Below are 8,260 nucleotides of genomic sequence, written 5' to 3' on the forward strand. Positions count from 1 at the left end.
ACCTAACCCTAATCATTTTCAACCGTCGCCTCCTTCTCCGATCATCTCCGGCGACCACCCTTTCATCCCAAGCCTCCAATGGTCACTCCACCGCCTTGGTCATCATCTCTAAGGCGCTCAAGGGTCTTGGGCCATGTCGATTTGGACCTAGGGTTTCTGATTCTGTTGTTCGAGGCTTATCTGGTGGATTTTGGGCAAAATCACACCATGTGTGTTATGATTTATGAAGTTACAACAGGTTCTTTCGATTTCTACTTAGGTTTCCTTCTGAAACCCTAACTCTCTTGGATCTCTCAGATCTATGTTTTTTTCATGCTTTATGCCTGTTTCCTTTTATGATTTGCTTATTATCGAGCTTTCTTCTGAAAGATCCTCTATTTTAAACTGTTTTACCTTTTTTGAAAACTAGGGTTTTCTCGGAGTTCTTTCTATACCTGTTTCAACTGATTTATTTATGATTAAACCTTTTTCCCATATTTATTTTGACCGATTCTATGTTCCTACTGCTTTTTAACTCAACTCTGTTAAAAGCCCTTTTTTTAAAGATTTTTTCTTTAATTGTTTCTATTTGTTAGCATGATTTTCTTTATTCTATTTCTGTGTGTTAGCATAATTTTTTTCACATTGGTTCCGTGTGTTAGCATGATTTTCTTTGCCTTGGCTCTATGTTTCAGCATGATTTTCTTTGCCTTGGTCTTGTTAATCTCTCATGGTCACCATGCTTCAAATATGTTCTGCTAAATCTTTAGCCTACTTATATCACCTCTATATGACTGTGTTTGCTCATCTGTTGTTTCTTTTTGCCTATATAATTGACTGTGTTTGTTTGCTACTTCTTCTCATTCATCTCTATTTATATGTCGAAATATGCAGAATCATGACTACCGATGATTGATTCCGATTTTCCTTAACAATTGGTAATTGAAAGATTTTCCTTCAAAGCCCTAGAATTCTACTCGTCTGTTTGAATTAACTGATTTCATTACCTTATTTACTATGGTACTTTGTTTTACTTAGTCTTTCCTTAATTGGGTCTTTCAGAATTTGGTCCAAACTGACTACTTTATGCCTACTGAACTCTGGCTCCTTTCCTTATTTAATCATGCACTGATTCTTCTTCCTGCTTTATATGGTACTAAATCTTTCCGTTTGATCTTAACTCCCTTAACTCAAGGAAGTACTTCCTTGATTCTCTAATTGATTGATTCTGAGTTCTTAAATTAGTGAACTACTATGATTTTTACCTTATTCCACTACCTACTTTCAACTATAAATACTCTAATTCTTTCACAAACAAGACACAGACACTTGGCTTTCAAAAACTCCTCTCTTATTTAAAATCTTTGTTCTCCCTTCTTCCTTGTATTATTTTGCTACTATTAGCCGGCTTCAAGCCAAGGCTAATCATCTGTGCTCTTGGTCCTTTCATTCAGCTTACTTCTATTTTCACTGGTATGTCCTAGTTTAATTTAAAGCCTCAACAACAACATGTTTCTCTTCTTGTTTTAGTTTCTTTTACTTCTAGACTGCTTTTACTTATGGTTGTGTTGTGAAGTTTGTAGTTAGGCAGACTCCCCTCCCTTCAAATTCATGTATTCCCTTGTGTGATTCAAGAATGCCTGGACAATTATTTTTAACCTATTATGTGCTTGCCATTCTTATGAGTCCCAAATCCCTACATCCCTATGTGTTTATATTCTCCCTAATTAGTTTGTGATTATGCCAGTTTCAGTTATTGCTGAGCATGTCCAAACCAGTCAAAATACCCTTTCCAGGGTTATATGTTTGAAGTCAAATGCCTGTGTATCCCTAATCCCTTTGACCCCTTGTGTGACTATTGAACTCATTTGGATTCTATGTGTGATCCTATCCTGAGTTCCTGATTTGGTTTGTCAATCCAACCATTTCAAACAATCTCTATTACCTTATTGACTACTTTCAGAATAGACATTTAAGTCCAGTTTTTAATAAACTTCTTTCAACATGTGTCCTGCACTTTCACTTTACTCTTAGTTAATAAGTTCTGCCCCCTATAGTATGTGTACTGCCTTGGGATCCTCTTGAGAACCCTCTGAACTCTGGCATACTGAAGCTGGTCATTCTACACTGCACTGGTTCAATGCTTGGCTACTAAGTCTAGGTGTAAGCATTGCCCGGGGTTCTTGAGATCCTTAGAGAACTTTGATGCACCTAGACTCCGATTTTTGTATGGAAATGCGGTTTGAAATACCATTGGAGGCTTTGGGAAACTTGGGCCTGATTGCAGGCTCTTTATAGAATAGCTTTTTGATTTTCAATTTCACTTATGTAATTCATTTATTGGCCTGTAATAATTTGTAAACAGATATTTGGGGTATTTAGTAAAAGGGTTGGTAGATGTATACTTTGTGGGGTAACATGGGTAGAAATCCTTCTCTTAGGATTTATTTTCAAATCTGCCCACTTCGCTCAATAGAAAACATGTCCATATGGTCTTATTCTTGATTGAAACTGATTGCTTTTTGCATAATAGAATCATGCCTGTAGGGTTCCACTTTAATTTCATTTGCATCCTAATAGAGAATCATGCCTATAGGATTCCACTTCTAATTTCCCCTGCATCAAATAGAAATCATGCTTATAAGGACTTCACTTTTAATGTCGTTTGCATTAGATAGAAACCATGTTCATAAGTTCTGCATTTATCATGTTAGAAATCATGCTTCTAGGTTACAAGCCATCATGTTTTAAATCTATTCAAGTATAGATACCATGCTTATAGGACATAATTCTGATTTAGTAAGTCTTTCACATGTCACACCTCCTTTTTACGTACCCGAGAGGGTACAAGGGAGTTTTTTCCAATTAAAGGACAATCGAAACGGGATTTATTTATTAATTTCAGAGTTGCCACTTGGAAGATTTAGGGTGTCCCAAGTCACCAATTTTAATCCCGAATCGAGGAAAAGAATGACTCCATATTACAGTCTGCGTACCAGAAATCCGGATAAGGAATTCTGTTAACCCGGGAGAAGGTGTTAGGCATTCCCGAGTTCCGTGGTTCTAGCACGGTCGCTCAACTGTTATATTCGGCTTATTTATCTGATTTTAAATACAATTATGAACCATGTGCAAATTTTATCTTTTAACCGCTTTTGTCATTATTATTATTTTTACGAGAATTGCAACGTCGTGAAAACATATCTCGAACCACGTTACATCAATGTACCCGTGGTTATCGATATATCTCGACTCGGTTGAGATTTGGATTTGGGTCACATAAATGTGCACCCGAATTAAGGAAAATAAATTGTTAAAGGCGCGCCTAAAGCAACTAGCGTCTTGTTATTTTGGGGAAAGTCGTAAAAATTCGTTAAACGGCATATCCCGAATTCTAAATACTTTAATATATACATACATCTAGAGGGCCCCGCAGCTTTGTACATTTTGTTTGTCGAGGCTCGTCTCGTTCTATTTTTAAAAGGAATTTGCGACGTCATGGACATGCATCTCGAACCACGTCACAATCAATGTACCCGTGATTAGAAACACATTTCGAATCCGTCGAGATTTGGATTTGGGTCACATAAATGCGCACCCGAATTTAAGAAGGTAAAATTATTAAATACGCGCTTAAAGAGGCTATCGCGTTATTATTCCGGGAGGGTCGTGAGATTTGCTAAACGACCCACCTTAGGGACTGAATGCTTCAACATATATATATTTAACAAGGGCCCCGCAATTTGTGCGTTTTTCTTTATTTTTTGTCGAGGCTCATCTCGTCCTTATTTTAAAAGGATATCCTATAGCAACTACGTTTCTTGTTGCGTTTGTCTCTACTAATTGAAAACAGTAGATAGCCCTAGTTAATTACATGCTTGCAAGTTATCTATACAGAATTCCGAGTGCTTGCACAAAATCAGAAGCACGGCCACGTACACAGTCGGCCGAGCAAAAATTAAGGGCCCAAATCCAGCCCATGCGTGATGGACCAGACCTGGGCCATTGTTTGTTCGATGCAGGCCTGCTTGGTCTGTTTCGACCTGGGCTCGACCTTCGTGAGGTTGAGATTGCAGTCTCCGTGTTCTTTGTCTTAAAACATGGTTTACCAGTTATATGAAGCAGTTTATCAGAAAGGAAAGAACTTAACTAGTAGAGTACGATTTTCATGCTTGGCCTACATTAAAGGACATACTACAAAGTTAAACTAAGTCTAAGATACAACCTATTTCATTGGGAATATTTTCACCTATCAGCATACATATATAAACTATCATTCAGCTAATCTATATTGATATACACTAGGCATACAGGCTACTTCTATTGTCAACACAGGAATGAAAATTATTATACAGTACATGATATCTAATGTAACAATCTATGTATGAAAGTCAATTTCAGGTGTTTTCTTTTTGTATTCATGCTCAATTTTCCAATTACATTTGACAGTGTATTGGTTGTGTACCTGGTATAGAAAACAAAAGAAGAAAGGAATGATCAGCTGGGCAGTATGCAACAAACACAGCAACAGCAGATACACAGCAACAACACAGCAACAAACCAACAACCACAAGTGTTTTCCACAGTCCACAGACAACCAACAACAGTTTCCAGAACAAAGAAAACCAACAGATGGTCGAGCACCAAACAAGTAATCCCAGAAAAGAGTAGTGAAACAACAGAAATAACAGAGTATTTGATACACCAACAGTTCAACAATCACAAGCAGCTCAATCAGGGCAAACAACAGAACTTGGCCAAGACAGCTTGACCAATGTGAATTCTTCTGTAGTTTTCAGATAGTGTTTGGTTACAGTATTTCTGGAAATTTCCTTATATTTTTTCAGTTTCCTTTAACTCACAAGACCTCTCTCAAGACTAAGTTTTTTTTTCCAGAAGAACCTCCTCTTTTAGGCTCCAAAAGAATCCCCCTTCTAATGGAAAGTCTGCCTCTTTTATAGCCTAACCTTAACACTTTATAGTCTGTTTGACCACTCAAAATTCCCCCTCCCTGTTGTTTTTCCACTCACTCATTTTAAATAACAAAACTCCCATGAAATCCCTGACAGCCCCTCTCTCTTTTTGTTGTTAAAGTGTCCTAATCTCTTGTTTATTTAACCAAAGTATGGGCAGCAGGAATATAATCTGACAGCATGTGCTGTCAGGCTATTTTAATCCAAAACAACTGACCATACGTATGCTGCCCACCATCTGAACTAAGTGAACATGGCATCCATTTAAGCTCAAAGTCTGAACTGCCATTATAACCTACCCCCTAGATGTTCTTTTAATTCAACTTTGAACAAAACCAATAGGCAATACAATTCAGTTCCTAATGGGATTCAAATACGATCACAGTAGAAATAAACAACACGGATCAAGTTGTTACCATTAATGACTGAAACTAATTGACGACATACATCGACTCGACTATATTAATCGTAACACATAACAATCAATCGTTCATATAAACAACACGTACAGAGTCCCGAATGACTTCAGACAACTTTGTTCAATCACTGGGAACCTATATGAATTAACTCATTTGACGACTAATTTAATTGACGATCATGTATACCACAGAATACATTCAGAACACACAGAAAATCAACTGACCCAATAAAAGGTCTTTGACATAGATGGAAGAAATCCGAATGGAAAATATAACAAAAGAAAATAACAAACATACACAACGAAACATGCTGACAACTTAACTAGCAGTTGAATAAAACAAAAAGGAAAAGAAAACTTACCGAAAAATGTCCAAACAAAACTGAACCAAATCTGACTCAATTTTGACCCCTTGAGGCCGAACAAACTTTAATCAGGGTGTTCTCACGTGAGAACACCTTGATTAAGGTCTATTAGACCTCAAACCTTGTTAAGACTGGCCGGTTTCCAAGGCTATTCATGTTCTAGGTTTTGGATTCTCAGATTTGAGATTCTAAGAGTTGTGGGTAGATTCGGACCAAACCAAGCCTGGTTTGGTCACGAGGGGGTCAGGGGATTGTCTGGTATGAAGATGGTGAGGTTTGTCATAGGTCCGGGTTCGACTCGAATCTTCGAATGAAGATTCGAGATGAAGGAAGGGGATTCGAGGCTAGGGGTAATAGATCCATGTTCAGGAGAGTGAGGGGGTCTTAGGGTGTTCAGGAGGGGGTCATCGGCGTTCATGCCGCCGGGTTCTGGTGAAAGGGGAATCAGGGCGGCTGCTAGGGTTTGGGGGGTTTCAGGCTTGGGGAAGGAGATGAGTGAAGGGGGGTTCGGATAGGGGGCGTGGGGTGTGATAGAAAGCTTATATATGGTCTAGGGGTTTAGATTTGAGCCATTGGACTCAGATGATCTCAACGGCTTGGATCTGATGGTGAGGGGTGAGACGAGGTCGTTTGGTATTAAACCGAGGTCGTTTGGGTTTAAGTGATGGGTTGGGTTGGACCGGCTAAACAGGTCGGGTTACGGGTGCTGACGTGGACCGTTGGATGGGTGTGTTTGAACGGCTCAGATCAGACGCATGATGCGGCGTCATTTCGGGAGGTGGTCAGGGCAGGCCTAGTCTGGGCTGGACTTGTGCTGGTTTGGGCCTATTTTTGTTTTATTTCTTGGGCCCAAACTGATTTTCATTCACTTTTTTTTTATTTTGTTTTCTAATTTTTGAAATACAACTAAATTAAAAATGAATTTGAAATACCCATTAATCAATACTTAACACAATTATTCACACATATATATATATATATATTATTCACACACATATATATATAAAAACTTTTAAATGGTTAAATTACAACCTAGAAATGCATACATATTTTTTGTATTTTGTTTGATAATGATTAAATGCAAAATGGACAGACCCACAAATGACTAACAACACATGTCACGGAAAACTCGAAAAATTGTACAGCGAAGTCATTTGTCACTATTTTTATTTTCTTTTGGAGCGATTGTCCGTGAAGCAAAAATCACGTGCTTACAGCTGCCCCTCTTTGCACGAAGACACAAAGGGTTTTCGCGCAAAGATAAAGCGGGCGATTTTTGCTCGTCCGAGTACTCCGTGTGAAGCATTTTTTGAAAAAGATTTGACCGAACCTTTGCTTCAAAGGTTTCCTACATATCCTGGGCTGAACAGGAATCAGGTCAATGTAGTTCGGGAAAATTTTGGTAGCTGGGACTACCGTGTGATTGTAGTGCTCGCTGCTGTTGTGCGCTGTTGCATGCTGCTGTAGGATGCTACCGCTCAACCGATCTCCCTGTTACATTGTTCTGAAAGGAAAAACAACAAGCTAAGCTAGACTATGGATCATGAGGTCTCATCTATCTTCAACATGTTCTTGTTGACTTGCTTTCTTGTCGGCTAACGCTTTCCTCTGATGCCTTTATTTTGTGAACTTGGGGGATGATACTGGTCCTTCGCCTTTTCTGAATGCCAGTTTTCATCCCTTTGCTTGCTCTGCTGGGAACATGGCTCTCTTCTTTAAGCCTTTCAATGGTTTCTTCAGTGGTATGGCTTTCTTCATCAAAATTGTTATGTTGGGCATGCTCTAACGTTCCCAAACTGCTTCTTTTGAGACGCGTTCCTTATTCCTTTTGAATCGCGCGCTTGCCTTTGCAGCCTTCTGCTTCTTGGTGCTGGGGGATTTTATTGTTTCCTGCTTGGGGATCTCTGTTGTAACCTTCCGCCTTCAGGTGGGGTTACTGATTCCAAAGTCTAAAGCTAAAATGTATTCCCGCATTTTACTGGTGGGCGACCTAGAACTTAAATGTATTCCCGCATTATACTGGTGGGCGACCTAGAACTTAAAAGTATTCCCGCATTATACTGGTGGGCGACCTAGAACTTAAATGTATTCCCGCATTTTACTGGTGGGCGACCTAGAACTTAAAAGTATTCCCGCATTATACTGGTGGGCGACCTAGAACTTAAATGTATTCCCGCATTTTACTGGTGGGCGACCTAGAACTTAAATGTATTCCCGCATTATACTGGTGGGCGACCTAGAACTTAAATGTATTCCCGCATTATACTGGTGGGCGACCTAGAACTTAAAATGTATTCCCGCATTATACTGGTGGGCGACCTAGAACTTAAATGTATTCCCGCATTATACTGGTGGGCGACCTAGAACTTAAAATGTATTCCCGCATTATACTGGTGGGCGACCTAGAACTTAAATGTATTCCCGCATTTTACTGGTGGGCGACCTAGAACTTAAATGTATTCCCGCATTATACTGGTGGGCGACCTAGAACTTAAAATGTATTCCCGCATTATACTGGTGGGCGA

This window comes from Nicotiana sylvestris, chromosome 9, assembly GCF_000393655.2.
Source record: "Nicotiana sylvestris chromosome 9, ASM39365v2, whole genome shotgun sequence".
In the NCBI taxonomy this organism is placed as follows: domain Eukaryota; kingdom Viridiplantae; phylum Streptophyta; class Magnoliopsida; order Solanales; family Solanaceae; genus Nicotiana; species Nicotiana sylvestris.